This window comes from Maniola jurtina, chromosome 5, assembly GCF_905333055.1.
Source record: "Maniola jurtina chromosome 5, ilManJurt1.1, whole genome shotgun sequence".
Classification (NCBI taxonomy): Eukaryota; Metazoa; Arthropoda; class Insecta; order Lepidoptera; family Nymphalidae; genus Maniola; species Maniola jurtina.
The window spans coordinates 16,027,525-16,052,594 of record NC_060033.1 but is presented as its reverse complement, the minus strand read 5'-3'; the positions used below and the strand labels follow the sequence as shown (position 1 = coordinate 16,052,594).

General features: G+C 39.4%; 1 protein-coding gene across 1 annotated transcript in view; it reads left to right on the top strand.

The window, feature by feature from the left end:
* LOC123865020 overlaps positions 1-25,070 on the top strand; it is a 191,027-nt gene that overhangs the window by 818 nt on the left and 165,139 nt on the right. The gene's annotated exons all lie outside the window — the stretch shown is intronic.

Here is a 25,070-nt window from a genome sequence, read left to right as displayed (position 1 = left end):
CCCCTTAAAACTCAGATGAAGGGTTCTCAGCGCACCAAAACGTTATATTCTACAGTAAGAATGGGTATTATTCTTTATTTATTTTACGATAAAGTGACAAACACAATATTTATCATAGGTAGATACCGCTATTTAGTAAGTAGTAAATATATATATAGTATAAATATATAGTATATTTAGTAAGTAATAAATACTGTTGATAGATCAATTATACTATATATAGCTCGATTACCACTCACTGACTCACTCATTGACATAATTGTTCTCCTAGAAAGAGAAGGAAAATGATATAGTGATGTAGGGGAGTTGTGTTCGGTTTCGGGAACCCTCTGGGGAAAAATTATGAAATTTCAGAAAAACAAGATGGCGGCCGATGTGATTTTTGCAGCTCCGTTGTTTTCCAACCGATTTCATCGAATTTTACAATCTTTAAAGAAAGTAGTAAACGGTTAATAGAAAATGTGAAAAAAATTGGAAAAACAAGATGGCGGCCGAACAGTAGCGTTTTGAAAATTTTGAATTTTCGACCCCGAACCGCGGCGCCACAGATCCGAGACGGGGTAGTCGAGGATAACTATTTTTTCGTGTTTCGCCCACGATTATCCTGTATTTTGACAGAACGGGAGTGGTTTTTAAAAATTCAAGATGGCGGCTGTCATGGCGGCCGTTTTGTTCGAGGTACGAAAAAACGCAATTTTAAAAGTTAAATATCTGAAAGTTGGCAACATCGGAGCGATTCGGTTTCTGTGAAGCGATTGTACGTATAGGCTCGAGGTATAGATTGGAGGAAAAAAATTACCCCATTTTTTGGGGAAATTTCAAGATTTTCGGGAAATTGTAAAAAATCGAAATACGGACTTTTCGCAAAATCCGAGTATGAGCGATTACGTGTTTTGCTCGTACAAATGACATTTGGGTATTTTTGTCACCGGAGACTGGCAACACTGGAATTTATCAAAAAAAAAGTGATTTTCGACATTGTCTTTTTTCAGGGACGATCATTTCGCGTGGGTGCGAGCGAGAGGAGAGATTGAAACGTCATCGGGAGCGGTATATCCTGTAGTTAATAGGAAACTCGTAAAATTATCTAATTTGCTTCTGCAAAAAGAGTTGGTGGCCATTTTGTATTTTCTTCAAATTTTCCGAAATTTTGATCACGTTTTTGAGGCAGTTGGCAACATTTTGGAAAGTCGACATGTATCAATCGATTGTGTGACTCAACCAGCAGTATCGAAATATGTAAACAGTGTTGCCACATTTGGGGAGATTTTCGAGATTTTCCCCAAAAACTTCTCCTGTAAAATTTTGTATGAAATTTTTTTTTTTCACTGATGGTTTCGTATAGAAAACAAAAAAAAAATCGAGGAAAAATTTGGAAATAGCTGATGATCGAGGATGTCGGAGACGGGTGAAAGGTCCGCTCAAGGTATTGAAGATAGGTGGGGGGTGCTCGACCAAATGTCATTCATGACATCATCCAATTGCCAAAAAGCTGAAAAAAAATTCAAAATGGCGAAGAAAAGATGGCCGCCATACAAATTTCGCCGGCGTCCAGCTCGGAGGGTATAAAAGATGGAGGTGCGGTTTCTTGGTAAAAGAGGATCAGGATCCAAAGGTCTACTCGATGAATAGAAAAAAAATTCAAAATGGCGGAATTTATTTTCTCATACATTTTGTATGGCGAATATTGAATGTCTCATTCTCCTAGAAAGAGACGGAAAACGATACGATAATGTAGGGGAGATATGTTTTGAAGCGCGATATGAGTAGGGAAAAATTATGACATTTCAGAAAAACAAGATGGCGGCCTATATGATTTTTGCAACTCTTTTGTTTTCCAACCGATTTCGTTGAAACTTGCAATCTTTGAAGAATGTAGTAAACGATTAATAGAAAAAGTGGAAAATTTTGGAAAAACAAGATGGCCGCCGTACGAATTTCGTCGGTGTCTATCTCGGAGGCTATACAAGATGGAAGAATGGTTTCTTGGCAAAAGATGATCAGGGTCCGAAGGTCTACTCGGTGGAACAAACTCTGCATGCTCGCGGACCACTTTAGTGGTCCGCGCACCCACGCACCCTACTTTATTAACCTCAACTACCCCGTTTTTACAAAAAATGATATGGATGTCGTTTTCAGAGTTTTCCGGCGTGCTGATTTTGATAACGACATTTATTTTGAAATCCAAGATGGCGGACATGCACTTTTTAAGAAAAAAATTGATATGGGTGTCGTTTTGTGGGTTTTTGTGGTGAATTGTGTATCTTTAATAAATAAATTTGGTTAAATATAATAAAGTTAACATAACCACGTCACGCGAGCTGCTTTAGCAGCTCGCGCACCGAGCAAAACACTAGTTATACTATATATAGCTCGATTACCACTCACTCACTCACTCACTCATTGACATAATTGTTCTCCTAGAAAGAGACGGAAAATGATATAGTGATGTGGGGAAGATGTGTTCGGATTCGGAAACCCTCTGGGGAAAAATTATGACATTTCAGAAAAACAAGATGGCGGCCGTCGTGATTTTTGCAGCTCCGTTGTTTTCCAACCGATTTCGTTGAATTTTGCAATCTTTAAAGAAACTGGTTAAAGATTAATAAAAAAAGTAGAAAAAATTGGAAAAACAAGATGGCGGCCGAGCCGTAGTGTTTTAAAATTTTTGATTTTTCGACCCCGAACCGCGGCGCCACAGATCCGAGACGGGGTAATCGAGGATAATATTTTTTTTTTGGTTTCGCCCACGATTATCCTGTACTTTGACAGAACGGGAGTGGTTTTTAAAAATTCAAGATGGCGGCTGTTATGGCGGCCGTTTTGTTAGAGGTACGCAAAACCGCAATTTTAAAAGTTAAATATCTCAAAGTTGGCAACATCGGAGCGATTCGGCTTCTATGTAGCGATTGTACGTATAGGCTCGAGGTATAGATTGGAGGAAAAAAATTACCCCATTTTTCGGGAAATTTCAAGATTTTCGGGAAACTGTAAAAAATCGAAATACGGACTTTTCGCAAAATCCGAGTATGAGCGATTACGTGTTTTGCTCGTACAAATGACATTTGGGTATTTTTGTCACCGGAGACTGGCAACACTGGAATTTATCAAAGTAAAAGTGATTTTCGACACGGTCTTTTTCACGGTATCCCTTTTCGCGTGGGTGCAAGCGAGAGGAAATATTGAAACGTCATCGGGAGCGTTATATCCTGTAGTTAATAGGAAAATTATGAAACCGTGTAAAATCTTTCTGTGAAACGAGTTGGCGGCCATTTTGTATTTTTTTTAATTTTTCGAAATTTCGATCACGTTTTTGGGGCAGTTGGCAACATTTTGGAAAGTTGACATGTATGAATCGATTGTGTATCTCGGCTGGCAGAATGGAGATATGCAACCGGTGTTGCCACTTTTGGGGAGATTTTCGAGATTTTCAACTAAGAAACTCCTGTAAAATTTTGTATGAAAAATTTTTTTTTCACTGATGGTGTCGTATAGAAAACAAAAAGTTAGTAAGCCAAAATTTTGGAGAGAGCTGAAGATTGAGGGTTTCGGAGACGGGTGGAGGGCCCGCTTAAGGTATTGAAGATAGGTGGGGGGTGCTCGAGCAAATGTCATTCATGACGTCATCCAATTGCCAAAAAGCTGAAAAAAAATTCAAAATGGCGAAAAAAAGATGGCCGCCATACAAATTTCGCCGGTGTCCAGCTCGGAGGGTATAAAAGATGGAAGTGTGGTTTCTTGGCAAGAGATGATCAGGGTCCGAAGGTCTACTCGATGAATAGAAAAAAAATTCAAAATGGCGGAATTTATTTTTACATACATTTTGTATGGCGAATATTGAATGTCTCATTCTCCTAGAAAGAGACAGAAAACGATACATTGATGTATGGGAGATATGTTTTGGTGCGCGATATGAGTAGGGAAAAATTATGACATTTCAGAAAAACAAAATGGCGGCCTATATGATTTTTGCAACTCTTTTGTTTTCCAACCGATTTCATTGAAACTCGCAATCTTTAAAGAATGTAGTAAACGATTAATAGAAAAAGTGGAAAATTTTGGAAAAACAAGATGGCCGCCGTACAAATTTCGTCGGTGTCTATCTCGGAGGCTATAAAAGATGGAAGAGTGGTTTCTTGGCAAAAGATGATCAGGGTCCGAAGGTCTACTCGGTGGAACAAACTCTGCATGCTCGCGGACCACTTTAGTGGTCCGCGCACCCACGCACCCTACTTTATTAACCTCAACTACCCCGTTTTTACAAAAAATGATATGGATGTCGTTTTCAGGGTTTTCCAGGGTGCTGATTATGATAACGACATTTATTTTGAAATCCAAGATGGCGGACATGCATTTTTTAAGAAAAAATTCGATATGGGTGTCCTTTTATGGTGTTTTTGGGGTGAATTTTGTATCTTAATAAATAAATTCGTTTTAATACTTATCAACCTAACCACGTCACGCGAGCTGCTTTAGCAGCTCGCGCACCGAGCGAAACACTAGTTATACTATATATAGCTCGATTACCACTGACTCACTGACTGACTCATTGACATAATTGTTCTCCTAGAAAGAGACGGAAAATGATATAATGATGTAGGGGAGATGTGTTCGGTTTCGGGAACCCTCTGGGGAAAAATTATGACATTTCAGAAAAACAAGATGGCGGCCGAGGTGATTTTTGCAGCTCCGTTGTTTTCCAACCGATTTCGTAGAATTTTGCAAACTTTCAAGAAATTGGTTAAAAATTAATAAAAAAAGTAGAAAAAATTGAAAAAACAAAATGGCGGCCGAGCCGTAGCGTTTTCAAAATTTTGATTTTTCGACCCCGAACCGCGGCGCCACAGATCCGAAACGGGGTAATCGAGGATAATTATTTTTTTTGATTTCACCCACGATTATCCTGTTTTTTGACAGAACGGGAGTGATTTTTAAAAATTCAAGATGGCGGCTGTCGTGGCGGCCGTTTTGTTAGAGGTACGAAAAAACGCAATTTTAAAAGTTAAATATCTGAAAGTTGGCAACATCGGAGCGATTCGGCTTTTATGTAGCGATTGTACGTATAGGCTCGAGGTATAGATTGGAGGAAAAAAATTACCCCATTTTTCGGGAAATTTCAAGATTTTCGGGAAACTGTAAAAAATCGAAATACGGACTTTTCGCAAAATCCGAGTATGAGCGATTACGTGTTTTGCTCGTACAAATGACATTTGGGTATTTTTGTCACCGGAAACTGGCAACACTGGAATTTATCAAAGTAAAAGTGATTTTCGACACGGTCTTTTTCACGGTATCCCCTTTCGCGTGGGTGCGAGCGAGAGGAAAGATTGAAACGTCATCGGGAGCGGTATATCCTGTAGTTAATAGGAAAATTATGAAACCGTGTAAAATCTTTCTGTGAAACGAGTTGGCGGCCATTTTGTATTTTTTTTAATTTTTCGAAATTTTGACCACGTTTTTGAGGCAGTTGGCAACATTTTGGAAAGTCAGTATGTATGAATCGATTGTGTATCTCGGCTGGCAGTATAGAGATATGCAGTCGGTGTTGCCAGTTTTGGGGAGATTTTCGAGATTTTCAACTAAGAAACTCCTGTAAAATTTTGTATGAAAATTTTTTTTTTCACTGATGGTGTCGTATAGAGAACAAAAACTTAGTAAGCCAAAATTAGTGAGAGAGCTGATGATTGAGGGTTTCGGAGACGGGTGGAGGGCCCGCTTAAGGTATTGAAGATAGGTGGGGGGTGCTCGAGCAAATGTCATTCATGACGTCATCCAATTGCCAAAAAGCTGAAAAAAAATTCAAAATGGCGAAAAAAAGATGGCCGCCATACTAATTTCGCCGGCGTCCAGCTCGGAGGGTATAAAAGATGGAGGTGCGGTTTCTTGGCAAAAGAGGATCAGGATCCAAAGGTTTACTCGATGAATAGAAAAAAAATTCAAAATGGCGGAATTTAATTTTCCATACATTTTGTATGGCGAATATTGAATGCCTCATTCTCCTAGAAAGAGACGGATAACGATACGATAATGTAGGGGAGATATGTTTTGGTGCGCGATATGAGTAGGGAAAAATTACGACATTTCAGAAAAACAAGATGGCGGCCTATATGATTTTTGCAACTCTTTTGTTTTCCAACCGATTTCGTTGAAACTCGCAATCTTTAAAGAATGTAGTAAACGATTAATAGAAAAAGTGGAAAATTTTGGAAAAACAAGATGGCCGCCGTACAAATTTCGTCGGTGTCTATCTCGGAGAATATAAAAGATGGAAAAGTGGTTTCCTGGCAAAAGATGATTAGGGTCCGAAGGTCTACTCGGTGGAACAAACTCTGCATGCTCGCGGACCACTTTAGTGGTCCGCGCACCCACGCACCCTACTTTATTAACCTCAACTACCCCGTTTTTACAAAAAATGATATGGATGTCGTTTTCAGAGTTTTCCAGGTTGCTCATTTTGATAACGACATTTATTTTGAAACGTGGCGGCCATTATGTTAGAGGTACGAAAAAACGCAATTTTAAAAGTTAAATATCTCAAAGTTGGCAACATCGGAGCGATTCGGCTTCTATCAAGCGATTGTACGTATAGGCTCGAGGTATAGATTGGAGGAAAAAAATTACCCCATTTTTTGGGGAAATTTCAAGATTTTCGGGAAATTGTAAAATATCGAAATACGGGCTTTTTGAAAAATCTGAGTATGAGCGATTACGTGTTTTGCTCGTACTAATGACATTTGGGTATTTTTGTCGCCGGAGACTGGCCACACTGGAATTTATCATAGTAAAAGTTATTTTCGACGTGGTCTTTTTTTAGGGGCGATCGTTTCGCGTGGGTGCGAGCGAGAGGAGAGATTGAAACGTCATCGGGAGCGGTATATCCTGTAGTTAATGGGAAAGTTGTAAAATTATCGAATTTGATTCTGCAAAAAAAGTTGGTGGCCATTTTGTATTTTCTTCAAATTTTCCGAAATTTTGATCATGTTTTTGAGGCAGTTGGCAACATTTTGGAAAGTCGATATGTATCAATCGATTGTGTGACTCAACCAGCAGTATCGAAATATGTAAACAGTGTTGCCACATTTGGGGAAATTTTCGAGATTTTCCCCAAAAACTCCTCCTGTAAAATTTTGTATGAAAATATTTTTTTTCACTGATGGTTTCGTATAGAAAACAAAAAAAAAATCGAGGAAAAATTTGGAAATAGCTGATGATAGAGGATGTCGGAGACGGGTGAAGGGTCCGCTCAAGGTATTGAAGATAGGTGGGGGGTGCTCGACCAAATGTCATTCATGACGTCATCCAATTGCCAAAAAGCTGAAAAAAAATTCAAAATGGCGAAGAAAAAATGGCCGCCATACAAATTTTGCCGGTCTCCAGCTCGGAGGGTATCAAAGATGGAAGTGTGGTTTCTTGGAAAAAGAGGATCAGGATCCAAAGGTCTACTCGATGAACAGAAAAAAAATTCAAAATGGCGGAATTTAATTTTCCATACATTTTGTATGGCGAATATTGAATGTCACATTCTCCTAGAAAGAGACAGAAAACGATACATTGATGTATGGGAGATATGTTTGGATGCGCAATATGAGTAGGGGAAAATTATGACATTTCAGAAAAACAAGATGGCGGCCTATATGATTTTTGCAACTCTTTTGTTTTCCAACCGATTTCGTTGAAACTCGCAATCTTTGAAGAATGTAGTAAACGATTAATAGAAAAAGTGGAAAATTTTGAAAAAACAAGATGGCCGCCGTACAAATTTCGTCGGTGTATATCTCGGAGGATATAAAAGATGGAAGAGTGGTTTCTTGGCAAAAGATGATCAGGGTCCGAAGGTCTACTCGGTGAAACAAACACTGCATGCTCGCGGAACACTTTAGTGGTCCGCGCACCCACGCACCCTACTAAATTATTATCCTAATTTACAAAAAATAATATGGATATCGTTTTCAGGGTTTCCAGGGTGCTGATTTTGATAATGACATTTATTTTCAAATCCAAGATGGCGGACTTACATTTTCTACAAAAAATAGAAATGCCTGTCATTTTATGGGGTTTTTCGGGGTGAATTATCTTAATAAATCAATTTGGTTTTATATAATAAAGTTAACCTTACCACGTCACGTGAGCTGCTTTAGCAGCTCGCGCACCGAGCAAAAACTAGTAACTACTATATGTATACTGACTTAGTTTATGACTGCACCGCATATAACTTGACTATGAACAACACCAAGTCCAGTTTTTACAGGTGTTATCTAATGTTAATGATAATAACAGGGACCGACGACTTAACCAGCTCTCTGAAGACGTCCAAAGTCAGTCACCCATCCAGTTACCGACTTGGGCCAGCATTGCTTAACAATCGCAATTGGTTGAGATACTGTTACAACTAGGCCCTCCATCATCTTTATTTCAGTATCTTTTTTACGTCTCTGTTATAATTTCTTGCTAAGTAAGTATTAGGTTCGTTTCATTTAAAAGCTGTTAGGTACTTAAAGCATATAGTTAGTAAACCGAAAAAGTAAAAATAATATTTTACGTCAAGTAATTAAAAAAAAAAATCCGCCTTGCAGTTGTAAAACATATTTATTCAAAAGAATGAAATATGGTACCTATACGATATATGGATAATATTTCAGAAGTGTCGTGGGTTCCAGAACCCTGTACCCGTTCGTAGCAATGTTCTACGGCGTAGTGCTTGCTCGTAGCAGTCAGCGCGCTTAGTTTGATAGAAGTACATAAATTAATGTATAGAGCTTAGGAGCCGTGACAGCGTGTTGGTTAAGACGTCTGCCTCCTACTCGGAAGGTTCTTGAGATCGGGGGTTCGAGCCCGAGCAAGCACCTCTATTTTTTCGGAGGTATGTATTTTTTAAACAATTAAACCTTGTTTTAACGGTGAAGGAAAATATCATGAGAAAACCTGCACACCTGAGAATTCTTCATAATTTTCTCAAAAGTATGTGAAGGCTGCCGCACTTGGCCAGCCTGGCGAACTATGGCCTAAAGTCTAAGTGTACCCTTCTCATTCTGAGATGAAAATTGGGGTGATTCGCTAACTCAGTGATCAACACTGAGCTCATTTGACATATATTTTCAATCCATTGAAGGTTGTCTACGAAAAAATATTTTAATATCACTTAGTGAAGCCGCAATGTAGAACCAACCAACGTCAAATGAGTTTGATGGCTATCATTTAGTGTTCATCACTGAGTTAGCGGTGCTCAGGCAAGTGATACCTTTAGAAAGGTAATTTAGATTGCTAAACAAATGCTGAAAAGTTCGCAATGCACGCGTAGCACACCGCTACACAACTTCTTACTTCGTCTAACATGTGCTTGTTCACAACTAGTATCGGGTAGCGAAACTAACTTCAACTCTAATTGTTAATTCAGGAGCGGGGAGGTGCTCTAACTACCGCTGAAGGCCGTACAATGCGTTAAGTTCTCCTCCCTTTGCGCGTGAGGCGAATCGCTGAGCACTTCACCATACAAATTCACCGCGAATTTTGATTGTTTTCTGAGACAAAGCTAAACTAAGTTTAGCTTAAGAGCTTAGCTTTGTTTGTGGTGGATTTTTGCTTTCAGAGTTCGGCACTTTTGGACGGGAGGATCCACTTTTTATTCTGTCTAGTTCGCGTGACATGCAGACAGATAGTAGGTAGCGCCCAGCGCGATGATAGACGTAACGCGATAAGATAGCTATCCTATTACCACGACATGCGATGCTACGGGTAACTAGCCGTAGTTCCACAGCACACAGCCGTAGGCAAGGGAGAGACGAGCACGAGTATTGCAGTGAGGCAACCGCACGCCGCAACATGATCCGCAAGAGCCCAAACCGACGCATGAGGCTCTCACAACATCATTTTAAATGTTCTAGCATTTTAATCATAGGACGACTCTTGCAAGGGCAAAATACACAAAGCGGCCATTAGGCCTGCATGATTTACGGATTTATAAAGCATTGGTTCACTGAAAAACACGAACAGCGACTACATATTACCGAAATGAAAATTTTACACTGCGTTGGTTTGGCGTGACCCTTTTAGACAAATTCGTAATGGAGACTTTAAGGTTGCATCAACACAAGAAAGCTTGGAAGAAAGTAGGCTCCGGTGGTAAAGAAAGTACTTGTACGGGAGCCGTGTCTGTGTGCTCGACCCTAGCAATAGGGAAATTTCCCACCGAGCGATGTTGCGCTCGGTGGCGCCAGCTGGGCTGACGGTTGTAGTTTGAAACTTCTATATTAGGTACATAGTGAAGATCGATAAACCGAACTACGATGGACAGGACGACTCTCAGTCACATGCAGTGACGGATTAAGACTACTTGATGCCCTAAGCAATCCATGCCTGTGGGCCCCCCTATCCGTATGTCAACTAGAATCGGTCTTTAATTAAACCTTTACCGCCTAAAAACATTAGTTTTTTGTAAAATAAGATGATGAGATGTAACGTACTTTAGAAGTGGAGTAGGTGCGACAACAATAAAAACCAAAGCATAATTATTTATTTATTTATTGAAATGCGCCTTGCGGCTTTCGGGGACATTCGAATTGTCGGGCAGCGAGTGGGCAAGCGGGAGTGGGGTTAGATTCTAGATCGGACTCTATGTCAACTTAAAACGCGCGAATTTTCAAATTAGTCCTAGAAAAGTTTCTCCTCTCACGTCACCAAAAACCACACCAAAAAAAGTTTTTTGGTGTAGTTTTTGTTGACGGGAGAGTGAGACGTGAATGCCCTAAGGACAGATTTTTTTGTGCTTCTTCTGGTGGCCCCTCAGAGGTGATGCCCTAGGCAATTGCTTAATTTGATTAAGGGTTAATCCGTCACTGGTCACATGGTATGGTGGTCCGATGTCGAGAAGGACGTTAAAGCCTTAGCATCTCCCCAATGACAGCCTAGGACAGAAAATCCTGGCGGTTCCATATAAGGAGGCTCGGCCCTCAATGAAATGGGACAAAAGAGAAGGAGTTGCAGTTGGTACCTACCTACATTAAAGTGCGAAAATTATCGTACCCAAAGTGCAAACCGCATTTATTCGTCGCTTGCGGCGTTTGCGGCTCGTGCAGTGTGGGTTTGGCTTTAGAGTGATCGGTTGCAGAATGTTTAATGCGCCACATTGAGTGAGGTGCGGCTCGCTGCAGCTATAGTGGTTATATAACTTGCTTATAATGACTTGTTTAACTTCGGCATAAACGTCAATTTCTCAGTTATTTTAAACTTATTTTTGGCTGCAGCTTAATTCTCTTTTAGGGTTCCGTACCGGAAGGTTGCCAACGGGAGCCTATTACCGCAGTTTTACGATCTACTATTAAGCCTCCCCTGTCCGTCCGTCCGTCTGTCTGTCTATCCCTGGGCTGTATCTCGTGAACCGTAATACGTAGAGACCTGAAATTTTTCACAGAATGTGTATTATTTCTATTGCCGCTATAACAACAAATAATAAAAATAACAAAATGACCGCCATGAAAATTAAAAAAATTGAAGTGTTATTTCTTGTATGATAGTACGGCACCCTTCTTGTGCGAGTCCAACTTTGACCGCTTTAGTTTTGTAAGAAAGGTTTGCGCTTGACGACAATCACGCCCAACAAAGAACAATAATGAGGTCTAAGTTGAAGCAAACTTGCCTAGAAGATATCTATCTACCTATTCACTTTTGTTTTGAACGTGGCAGGACACCGACGCCGCCCGCGAGGAATGGCATTCTACACCTTAGCGGTTCGTATCAAAAACGTTGTGCAAAAACATTTCGTTCAAGTGCCTATATTGGATGTCGAGCACATATTAAGGGTGCCAGTTACGTTCACGATTTCTCGCTGTTCAGTGGCAGAACGTTGAGGTAAAGTTCCTTCACACTCTTCAAAGTTCATATCCGATAAAAGACGGAAAAACAGGCGACATTGCGACGTGCTGTAAACTGAGAAATACGGACAGATAGTTTCACATTATAACTTTAAGTATTATTGGATATGTTTTTTTATTTTAAACTCTTTATTGGACATAAAAAATAGAATTTACATAGGCGAACTTATTGCTATTTTACTTACCTAAAGATAAGCTTATGTTCCACAGCTAACCTTTGGTAATGGGGGCAGGGTGATAAATTGGATGAATGATATTTGAAACATGCTGTAATTATATTTGGCGCCCCTTTGTACCTGGTAAACCTTTGGTAAACAGTAAACAGTGAGGCAGTTCGGCGTCGAGTGACACAAATTATGTCGCCTGACACCTAACACTAGGACAACTTGACCTATCTAGGTCAACTTTTGACAAAGTTTTGGGCGGTGGTAATCACTTAACATCAGGTAACCCACCTGCTCGTTTGCTCGCTATTTTATTATAAAAATAAATCATTATTGCTATTTATCAATTTATTCTGCACCGTTACATCGCGGAAAAGCCCAGTATGTTTAAATCTGTGTAAAATGTAAAGTGGTTTGCAATAAACCCGGCTCAAATCCATACTTAGTTGAAGTACCAAAGTGGAGTAATAGTAAGTTTAACATGTTTTTTAAATGTATAGACCACCGCTTGGCTGCAATCAGACCAGTGATGATGCAGTAGGCAAAGATGAGCGCGCTTGCCTGACAATGGCTATTCACTGTTAGCCTAAAGGCGTCCATATTTAAATTGGAGGGGAAATCATGCTCTACAATATAACTCACACTTACCTAAGTACTTCTTGAAAAAATAAATAACCTGGCCATTCAACGAGGTAACGCAGCCAGCGTTCTGAACACCCTGCCTCGATACAGTGATTTGGATGACATTTTTGTTTTGTACTTTTTATATTTAAGTTAATTTATAGTATTAGTGAATATTGTGATTGAATTGAAATAACAATTCTATGGACGGAATATTTCCTACTAAAAAAGCTCGTTTGGAAAAACATCGATTGTAATTTGTAATAGCAAACGGCTTGTTCCCGGTTAGTGTCCCTCGCTGTTCCCCGAACGAGTCATCGCTTGAAGAAGCTATTACACCGATCGGAATTCCGAAGGGTATCGATTGCATCGAACAAAAGTTTCGCGGCCTTGGGAATTAGTGGTGTTGTGACGCATCGCCTTGCTCTACTGGCGGACTCATCTACTGCCTTATATACGAGCTTGCTCTGACATTGCGGAAATTCATGAGCTGAAACCCTGAATGAAAGACATTGAATAATTTTAGTTCGATCCCCCAACGATGTTGAAATTGATATGCCATAGGTACTTATAAAAGCTTTCGGGGTACAATTTTCATACTATGGCGGCCATGGCATAATCGAGCGTGAACATGGTGTTTTGAGGATTGTATACCCGGTTCCATGTTGTTGGGGGACTGCTGATGAAAAAAGCAACTGCCGAGTTTCTTTCTAGCTCTTCTCAGTAGAATATTCACGCCGAACCGATGGTAGGCTCATAAACGTAGCGACACTAGTTAAAAATAATTTTTTAATTTCAATTTGATTTGACCAGGGTCCATACATTTTTACCCATGGTCCTTTATGTAGGTAGGTACCTACGTCCGTTTTACAGACACTTATATAGTAAGCCAAGACTTTATTACATAGATATACTGTGTCAATATTATTATACAAACCAGAACATAACAAAGTAAATGACCCATTTGTTCCAAATGGCTGATATTTCGAATATAAATTGGACCTAAATTGGACATATTTTGTTGATGAGTCCAATTAATCATGGAATGACCACAATGCTTGCTTAATGGTAGTCCAATATCGTCCGGACGGAAGGGCGGCATTTATCTGTCACCGCAAAATGAAAAAAAAAAAATGAAAAAAGTCAAGTGTGGATCGTCGCACTATCCGCCGAGTTTCATGCTGGTTCTTCTCGGTAGGAACGGCATTCCGAACCAGTGGTAAATTATTTGACGATTGAAAAGCACTTGTAAAAGACTATTTGAATAAAAATCTATTCTACTCTATTGTATGTACGGGTTCTAAACTAAACAATCCCCTTATGGCAGCTAACGTACCAATGAGAGGCGGACGAGACACCTCCGCCATCGTCTTTTACTTCTTACTCCCACTTGCTTATATCCAGATAAAAGAACATACGTGTGGTGGTCGTGCAATGCTACAATTTGCAGTGTGGGGTTGCCATTCTAGCATCTGGTTCCCTACGTCTACTGGTCCTAAGAGCTATGTAGCAGGGTCATTGCCACTTCAGCTTTTGAACTTGTCACTTACTCTGGTTCTGCTATGGATCTGCTCAGTTTTGTTTAATTCACCGAGAGTAACTCCGAGAATGACTCTCTCCATCGTTGACTAGTGACCCTTGGTATTATATGAAGCAGTGGTGTGCATATCAGAGAGGCACAAAGAAGCACTGCTTATACCCTAGTATGATGCCCTTAACTAAAGTTTCACTATAATCGGGTTTGAGCTCGGCGCCTCCTACGATGCGGCAGATGTTTTCGACCACTTCCCTGGCGCAGGGCTCCCCCCCGCTGTGGTCTTATTAGTGGATCGATCCGGGTACAATTCCCGGTAGGGGTTTGGAATTTTATACCTTCTAAATCACTGGTCTGGTCTGGTGGGAGGCTTCGGCCGAGGCTAGTTACCACAATATCAGCAAAGCCGTGCCGTGATTTATCGTTCCGGTACGATGCCGTGTAGAAACCAAAAGGGTATGGGTTTAATAAAAACTGCCATACCCCTTCCAGGTTAGCCCGCTTCCATCTTAGACTGCATCATCACTTACCACCAGGTGAGCTTGCAGTCAAGGGCTAACTTATATCTGAATATTAAAAAAAAAAGAGCCATTCTAGTGTTGTGGTGCGGTACTTAGCACACTGAAAAGATTCTTTATTCTTTATTTATTTGCATTCATGTTTTACATCATAACAGAAAATAATTATAATATTACAACATGAAGCCCCATACATCATGAAGATCTACATATTATACCACTTCTAACCGCTTGCAATACCATCAGTTTATTTATTATTATGTAGTTTATGATTGAAATATTATAATTTCCAGTGTACGGCAATTCGATACAGTGAATGAGTGTTTTAAATCGATCTGGAAAATTTACTTTTCTTATAATTGTTACATTTCACCATCTACATCGATGCATTTCACGGATTAGTTTTACCATAAATAATCAATTTATTTGTATTAGTCGATCTGAAATGCACCGCCTTCCTGATATTGAATTAGTTTTAGTGAGTAATTTAAATTATTAATTAGTTTTTAGGGTTCCGTACCTCAAATGGAAAAACGGAATCCTTATAGGATCACTTTGTAGTCTGTCTGTCCGTCGTGTCTGTCAAGAAACCTATTCCCTCCCGGGTACTTCCCGTTGACCTAGAATCATGGAAGGCAGGTGAGTATGTCTTATAACACAAGTAAAGGGAAAAATCCGAAAACTGTGAATTTGTGGTTACATCACAAAAAAAATGTGTTAGTTAGTTAGTGTGTTAGTTAAAATGTGTTTACGTAGAAATAATAATAATTAGTTAACTAAATCACATATAGATGGCGCTGTCCGTCATTAACGTAAAAGTGTTGTGTATTAGGTATCTTGTACGATGGTACGGAAACCCTGGGGTTTAGGGTTTTGATTCCCTTCTGTCTTCCTGTCAATAATGACAGACTTTACCGACGACAGACATATAGACAGATAGACAACGAAGTGATCTTTTTTCCCCAACCCTAGAATGGTCTCCGTGACCTCGCAGCGATTCAATTTCCCAAATTTCTTAATCCCAAAGTGCTCTATTAAAGAATATTTTGTAAGTAAATTGGATTTCTGTGAGAAGATGTTCGTATTTTACATTATCCGGCGACAGAGGTCGATGGATACAATTTTCGCGAAACGTTATTCATTTCTCAAAATATTTCTGTCATTATTTTTATCGCAGTTTCAGGAGTTTTTGTAGAAAAATTGGGAAACGGTTCTTGTTTCATAAACAGATATCTACACTAATATTATAAAAAGATAAAGTCTGCAAATAACATGTTTTTGTGTAGCAAAATATTAACGCTTAGTTAGGAATAAAGAGACACTGACTGACAAAAGTACCTACAGCTGAAACCGTTGAGTCGAGGAAATTGAGATTTTGTATACAGGTTCTCTTTATAAAATACACCTCTAGAAAGCATTTTGATAACTCCCACACGAGCGTAACTAATTTCTTAAAAAATTGTCAACGCTATGAAACCAAGTTTAGACTGTATTAGCAACTGCGCAACCCTGGCGCTAGCACTTGACACCATTTCGTAAGATGCCATTTAAATTATAAGATATCGTTGAAAACCCCGTTATAGGTATAAAAGCTGACGTTTATTACTCTTTTTGATCTCAATGGAAATATTTTCAGCCTTCAGTAAAGGGTTGACACATCGCTGACACACCACTGAGCACGAGTCTTCTCAGAATGAGAAGGGCTCAGTTCATGGTCTGTCACGCTGATCCAGTGCGGTTGTTTACACTTGACATAAAATATCTTCTATGCTTCCATACCTAGTAATATTATAAAAACAAAAGTCTGCCTGCTATCTGTCTGTTACTTTTCATTTCCCAACCGCTATCAAAATCACAACTTGTTTGCCTCAAAATCTCTGTGTCTCACATCCTGGACGTAGAATATTCCAGGAAAACAAAGAGTACCTATCTACGAAATTAAAAAGAAAACTTTCTTTCATACGGGTGAAGTCGCAAACATAAAATATAAGTGTGCACAGGAACTTTTCGATCTTGTCCCCCCTTCACCATTTTACCACCGAACCGCAAGACGTCGGGCGAGTTTCCATCCTTATGTCGTTGACATTCCATCTACACGCACGAAACGTTTTGCGTCTTCATTCCTCATACGCATGGCTAAGGTTTGGAATACTCTTCCGCGATCTGTGTTTCCTACCAATTACAATCCGGGTATCTTTAAAACAAGAGTGAATAGGCACCTTCTAGGTAAACGCGTCCCATCTTAGATCACATCATCACTTTCCATCAGGTGTGATTGTGGTCAAGCGCTTACCTATAGTGAATAAAAAAAAAAATATCGAGGTCCTCACGGTAAAATGATGCCTCAAGTCTCAACTCGATTCACTTCAGTGTCGGTACTTGGTACTCGTAGGTTTCAGGCTCCCAGGAGCCTACGGAAATAAATTATGGCCGAGGAATGTTTGAAAGTGTTTCTATTTATTGTAAAAGCGGGTAAGCTGAGAAGTATTAAGCAAACACTGGAATTGACCGAACTACTCGTAGAACACAGCTGTCAGGATCCTTCTTTTAAGTTACAGCTTACATGACAGGTGTCAGTTGCTTCTGTTAGGTTAAACAATAACCATCTTTTACTCGAAAAGATGTTTCTCATTCTAATTTCATAGCAAATGAAGGCGATGAAGGCATGATTTTTTTTCAGGATTTTTAATTCATCATAATCATTTCTTTTTTTCGATGACAATGTAGTCCTTGAATATGATGTGTTATCACCTGGTGGTAAGTGATATGCAGTTTAAAATCTAAGCGATCCGACTTGGAAGGAATGTGGTAGTTTTACTAAAGTAGTCAGTTTTATCAGGCTGCCTCTATCTCTCTATTTATCATGAGCCAGATGAGGGTGTCACAGATGAGTTACTCCCTCGTCTGTGATCATTATCTTCTTTCTTGAAGAAACATACCTATCAAATCAGTGATAGGTTCTTATAATTGATGATAGGTGGATCACAGTGAACAACAAGACTTTTGTTGATTGAGGAATTCGTTAACTGATAGGTTTTGAAATGGTACTCGTATAAGTTGATAATAAATTGAAGAATGTGTTGGGAAAATAGGTAGAGCTCACATAAAATTATAATTAATTGTTGACAGTACCTGGTACTTACCAGAATGTGGTACATACCAGAATGCTAGCAGAAACGAAGACAGGTGATATACTGATGATTACTGATTACTGATAAGATACCACAAAAAATACGAAAAATCCTGTATTTTTTAAAAGTTCACACTATACTGAAAATAATTCATCTGACTGACGCTAGAGGTCAACGAACGTTCTGTAAATAAGTCACTCGAAGTCAATGCCACGTCAAAGGTGAGGCATTGACCCGAGTTTTGCACAATGCGGGTTTGAAAGATACTAAACTACAAGATAAGGCAAATGGTTATTGGCATTGGATTGTGTTAAGCTAGTAGGTATAATAATAACGCCAAGTTCTTGCTAGCGTTCTGGTTGCACCGAGTATTATAGTGTAACAAATAGCGCAACCAAAGATATCTACAGCGCAACTGACAACGGCTGCACACGGCGCTATTATGGCGATATCATTTGTCAAACGGTAATTATCCTGGGGCGAGTTGGGCGCGAGGTGGGGGAGGGGGAGGGGGAGGGGGAGGGTATATTGTGTATGACAATGGGAGGGACGCGTCAACATGCGCCGCACCTGGAGGGGCTGGAAATGATTTGATGTTTCGTGATATGAATTTATTTGGCTAATCACCTTTTTAATATCATTCAAATGTCAAACGGCTAAAAAAAATTACATAAAATATGAATATATGGATCATATTTTATGTAATTTTTGAAATTTGCAGCAATCCCTACTTTATTTAAAAAAATGAGAGATGTTCCTTTCCTTTGGTTCGATTGGAAGCTCTCAAAAATGCTTTAATTTTTTTGTGTCATTTCAAATGAACGATTGCATCGTTGAACAGGTACTTATCTCACAAAACAAGATTGTTTCTGAAGCTATTAAATGTCATCAGAACCAGATACATATCTGTCGGTATGAACAGTAATACTAGCAACCCGCCCCGGCTTTGCACGGGTCACTTAAGAAGATCTGTAATTTCGTTGAAAATAAGATATAGCTTGTCAATCAGAAATAATGTAGCTTTCTACTGGTGAAAGAATTTTCAAAACCGGTTCAGTAATATTAGTTATAAGACTATGCGTGCGTAATATTAGTTATAAGACTATGCGTGCGTGCAATAAACATTTCTAAATAAATAAATCAAAACTCTGCACTACTCTACACTGGTGAATTGCAACCCCTCCAGTAAGCAGTAAGTAGGTAGGTAGATTCTTCGGTAACTTTCACGTTAACTGTGAGTAAACCCCGTGAGGACTCATTGGCTTACCACGGATAAAAAGTACCCTATGTTATAATCCAGGGTATAATCTATCTCCATTCCTTTCAGCCAAATTCGTCTAGTAGTTTAGAAAGAGTAACAGACATACATCCATCCCTACATATACAAACTTTCGCGTTTCTAAATATTAGTAGGATATGGAAATGTCATATTATGTTTGCAAAAAATCTCCATAATATTATGTAAGTTTAAATCTCCAAGTGTAAATGACAGATTTGTCAGTAGGTAATGTTCAACTTGCCAAACCGCACTGGGTCAGCATGCAGACGCAGGCCTAAGCCTTTCTCATTCTGAGAGGCGACCCGTACTCAGTAGTGGGCCGGCAATGGGTTGATTATGATGAACATTAACTTGAAGAGCTGCCCTCTGGCATCTGGCGTACAAAGCGTATGGGGTTAATCGTGTAACTACCCTTTAGTTCCGTTTATGTCTCAGAGTATTTATAGAGGAGAGGAAAAGGTATTAAATGGCACTTCTTGTGCGGCCCTCCTCGCTGAGAGGCCTGCTTCACACTCTCGACCTCTCACGTCGTCGGCTCCCCCAGACCTCGCCACGATGTCTCAGTTAACTTATTTCTATTCACTTAGAACTGTTCTTTTCAAGTTACATCGACTAAAAAAGATTATTAGCATGTTGACTATGTCAAATATAAATTATTTCTTAGGAAATATTCAGTACAGACTCTTCCATAATTTGTAAAATCCACGACCGCTGATAGTTTTAAACTTGCTAACCATTTTAAATTATCGATTACTTAAAAAGTACTTACATCAAACGTTTATGATGTCACATGACACACATCTATGTATTTCATACAAGCTCCCTTACTAAACAAGCGTTTTGACGTTTGATAAAAAGTCGCTGATTTGATTTATAGTAGTCATCGTCCCTATATTTACATCACGACTCACAGATCGTTGTCTACAGGCAATAGGTACCGTGCCGATAGGTACCACATAGGAACCTATTGGTTGGTTGCTATAATATTCAATTTACGAATAAGGGCTCTCAAATAAATCGTTTGACGTCATTCCTATTGCGTCAGTAAATTGAATTAATTTAGTCGTTTACTTTAACTTCTATTAAGGGCTATTCACACTGAAGTTTTCGTCCGGCAAGTATCTACCTATTTATTAAAATCACACTAATATTATAAAGGCGAAAGTTTGTATGTGTGTGTGTGTGTGTGTGTGTGTATGTTGGGCTGAAATTTAGAATGGAGATAGATTATACTCTGGATTAGCACATAGACTACTTTTTATCCCGAAAAATCAAAGAGTTCCCACGAGATTTTTGAAAAACTACATCCACGCGAACGAAGTCGCGGGCATCAGCTAGTTTAAAAAAAAAACACGACTGCCCTGTCTATGAGAGTCTTTCAGGTTTACGCGTCCCACGTCACCTATTTCACAAGGCTTTTGTTAGCCGCCCGTGGCCCGTGGCTTATCGTAGGCTCAGGTTATGATTAATAGTGGAGTAAACCAGCAACAGCTCTGCGGTGTAGCTCTCCCTCGCAAAACTAGGCGCTTAGATACTTACTTGGATTTTCCATAAACAACAATAAATTAAAGTAAAGCTGCGGTTTCCTAGGAGAGTAGTGCCGCCAGTATAACAGTCGTAATGTTTACCATCGACAAATACCATTGAGACGAAGATCTACAAGCTTAATTTGCTACAATCCGTCAAAACAAGTTAGGTGCAGTAAAACGTGCAGGTACTTCTGCGATATGTATCGTCCGCCCTTCCACTACTAAAGCAGCAGGACACTGGATTATTAGACTCCACAAAGCATAATTATTTCAGTCACTATATCATGTAATTACGCAAAGAAACGCGACGCGATGGCGTGGTTCATAGAGAACGGTGTTCCGGCAAACTACGGCAGCGGTGATGGAACTTTCCACGTCGTCTACTGATATGACGACAGCTCCGTCTCTAATGGCTGCCGTTTCACTGCGGCCGCTACTCATACTACGGCGGCATCGCTTTCCTAGGGAACCGCACCTTAAGTAGGTGCCACCAGTTATGAGTTATGTTAATGTATGAAGGATGTAATGTATAGGTTCTCAGAAACGGTAAATGACGACCGTGTATTTATATGTAGCAGGTGCCGGCGACTGCTCGCTAAATGTTTGTTATCTAATTAAGTGGAGTTCGGTGTAGGTACTTTTATGTATCCTGAGATCTAGTGGCTAGTTTACTTGGATGCGGATCGTAACAGCTCGAGTGCGGTTGAATGACAGCTACAATTAGGGTTGCCACCCGTACTTTATTATAAAGTATTATACGTTATTTCAGGTAATTGTACTCTATACTTTATGAGAACAATAAAGTTCACAAAAATACTTTATTTCGTATGATTTGATTTCTTTGAGATTTTGAAAAGTTTTTTCTGTGATGAATAGTAAATGGCGAGACGAAAGAAACAAAGCGTCTCTGAATTTGATGAAAAATGAATTACTTATTTATTTTAATTTAAATATAGAATATAAAGATGCTGTGCAATTGTTTAGTAAAGATGCTAATTTGATACAAATTGCAAAAAGCAATAAAAATATGTTTATAAAGAAAAAAATTATACTTTATTTTGATACTATGTACTTTTTTTTTCTTACCTATAATAACCAATGTACTTTAACTGCAAAAAAAAAGGTGGCAACCCTAGCTACAATGTCACGATCGCAATCACTTCTGATTGGTTGGTGCTCGCTCACTATTGCCTCCAATGCATTGCAACAAGAATACCATAAATTCCGCCGATCGCAACAATTGCGATAGTATTTAATGATTGATGCAGGTTTTCGGGAACCAACCCGCTGGTTGATGACCCGTGTTGAGTTAAGGAAGTTCCTAGTCAAGGGGTTGGTCCCCGGGCACGCATTAACTTTCCGGAGTTATTTGCGTTTTATGCAATTAAATAGGATCATTAACTACTTTAACGATGAAGGAAAACATCGTAAGGAACTCGGCATGCTTGAGAGTTCTTCAAAATGTCTGCAAATCCGCACTCGGTCGGTGTGGTAGACCGGTGGCCGCCCCGTTTTCATTCTGAGAGAGACTGGTGAGTCGGCGATGGGTGGTATGATGACTATTCCGAAGAACATGGCCAGAATATACTTACTTAGTCATTGGCTTTTTAATAAAATACTACCATACGGAATATATTTACGATATATCTGCAGATTGTTCATAATGAATGCTGTCAGTATTTTTGTCAATCTGTACGCACATCACGCACAAAGCGCTTTATGGTTTTCCCGTTGTATGTGAGGGAAGGCGAACTAATGGAAAAATTGAGCATTTTGTCTGCTGTGTGATGTGTCAACAATCATCAAATTACATATTTTCTAAAGAACTCATGAATAGTAGTATCGAAGAACAGTGTAATTTTATTTCAAGACGTGAGATGTTTACTTTAATGAAACCTGCATGAATTCTCCATAATGTTCTCAAAGGTTGGTGAAGCCTGCTGATCCGCACTGGACCAGCGCGGTGGACTGTGGCATAAACCCTTCTCCTTCTGAGGAGAGTCCCGCGCTCGATAGTATGTAGGCTGGCGATGATGATGATGATAATGGATATCACCATAACTTGGCATAAACCCTTCTCCTTCTGAGGAGAGTCCCGCGCTCGATAGTATGTAGGCTGGCGATGATGATGATGATAATGGATATCACCATAACTTGGCATAAACCCTTCTCCTTCTGAGGAGAGTCCCGCGCTCGATAGTATGTAGGCTGGCGATGATGATGATGATAATGGATATCACCATAACTTGGCATAAACCCTTCTCCTTCTGAGGAGAGTCCCGCGCTCGATAGTATGTAGGCTGGCGATGATGATGATGATAATGGATATCACCATAACTTGGCATAAACCCTTCTCCTTCTTAGGAGAGTCCCGCGCTCGATAGTATGTAGGCTGGAGATGATGATGATGATAATGGATATCACCATAACTTGGCATAAACCCTTCTCCTTCTGAGGAGAGTCCCGCGCTCGATAGTATGTAGGCTGGCGATGATGATGATGATAATGGATATCACCATAACTTGGCATAAACCCTTCTCCTTCTTAGGAGAGTCCCGCGCTCGATAGTATGTAGGCTGGAGATGATGATGATGATAATGGATATCACCATAACTTGGCATAAACCCTTCTCCTTCTGAGGAGAGTCCCGCGCTCGATAGTATGTAGGCTGGAGATGATGATGATGATAATGGATATCACCATAACTTGGGGAAACGTTTGAATATGGCAACACTGTATGATTAAATTAATGAAACAATTTTACGGTTAGCGGTCGCGATCGTTGACCTTATGGTCCTACAATCGATATTATATAACTCGATCTCCTTGAGAATATTTCCATTGATACAGCGATCGGAAACATAAGTCGCCTACAAAACTGATATCAATAGGTACGTTTTTGTATTATTTATAACTAGAGGATGCTCGCGACTTCGCGATTTAGGTTTTTAAAGATCCCGTGGGAACTGTTTGATTTTCCGGGATAAAAAGTTGCCTATTTCGATTACAGGGACGCAAGCTACTTCGGTACCTTTCATACAAATCGGTTAAGTGGATGGGTCTTTAGGAATCCGGCGGGAACTCTTTGATTTTCCGGGATAAAAAGTAGCCTATGTCCGTCCCCGGGATATAAGCTAACCCTGTACCAAATTTCGTCAGAATCGGTTACACTGTTGGGCCGTGAAAAGGTAGCAGGCAGATAGACAGACACACTTTCGCATTCATAATATTATAGTATGGAAGTATGGATAATACTATTAAATGAAAATGAAAATATTTGTACAGCTATACCTACGCTACCTGCCTACTTGCTTTTAGACTAAATAATATATACTTACCGCGTAGTACCATTTTATTTATTACTAGAGGATGCCCGCGACTTCGTCCGCGTGGATTTATGTTTTTAAAGATCCCGTGGGAACTGTTTGATTTTCCGGGATAAAAGTTGCCTATGTCAATAACAGGGACGCAAGCTACCTCGGTAACATTTTTCATACAAATCGATCAAGCGGATAAGTATTTAAAATCCCGCGGGAACTCTTTGTTTTTCCGGGATAAAAAGTAGCCTATGTCCTTCCCCGGAATGTATCCTAAGTCTGTACAAATTTTCATTAAAATCGGTTCAGGGGTTGAGCCGTGAAAACGTAGCAGACAGACAGACAGACACACTTTCGCATTTATAATATTATAGTAAGGATTAATTTAATAGATAATCTTTTTTTCTTTGCTCAAGTAAGGGTACAATAAAACTTATACCTTGGAAGCGAGCTAACCTGGAAGCCTGGCAGATTATGCGCTAAAAATGATAAAAAAAAAACGACTTCAATAACCATCAATGAGAATATCTAAATCAAGTCATCTAAAAAGTAAAAAATAATATAATTTACTATCAAATATAATATTATTATGTACTAGCGACCCGCCCCGGCTTCGCACGGGTGGAAATTTATTTTTTCTATTTTCCGGGATAAAATATAGCCTATACGGATTCGGAAGAATCCCTCTAAGTAATGGTAAAAGAAATTTTGAAATCGGTCCAGTAGTTTTTGAGCCTATTCAATACAAACATACAAAAATACAAAAATACAAAGGTTTCCTCTTTATAATATTAGTTATGTATACAAGAGTTAATTGTAGTTCTATAGTAATATTATTTGGAGCCGGTGCCAAAATATAGCCGCATGAGCCGTCTACTTTTCATACCTATTGTTTGTGACTCCACATTGGCACCGACTTTAAACAACCGGCCAAGTGCGAGTCAGACTCGCGCACTGAGGGTTCCGTACTCAGGTATTTTTTCCAACATTTTGCACGATAAATAAAAATAAATGAAAATCTGTTTTAGAATGTATACGTAAAGCCCTTTCATATGATATTCACTTGGTATAGTTATCTTACTTTGAAAATTGAAACACATTTTAGTTTTT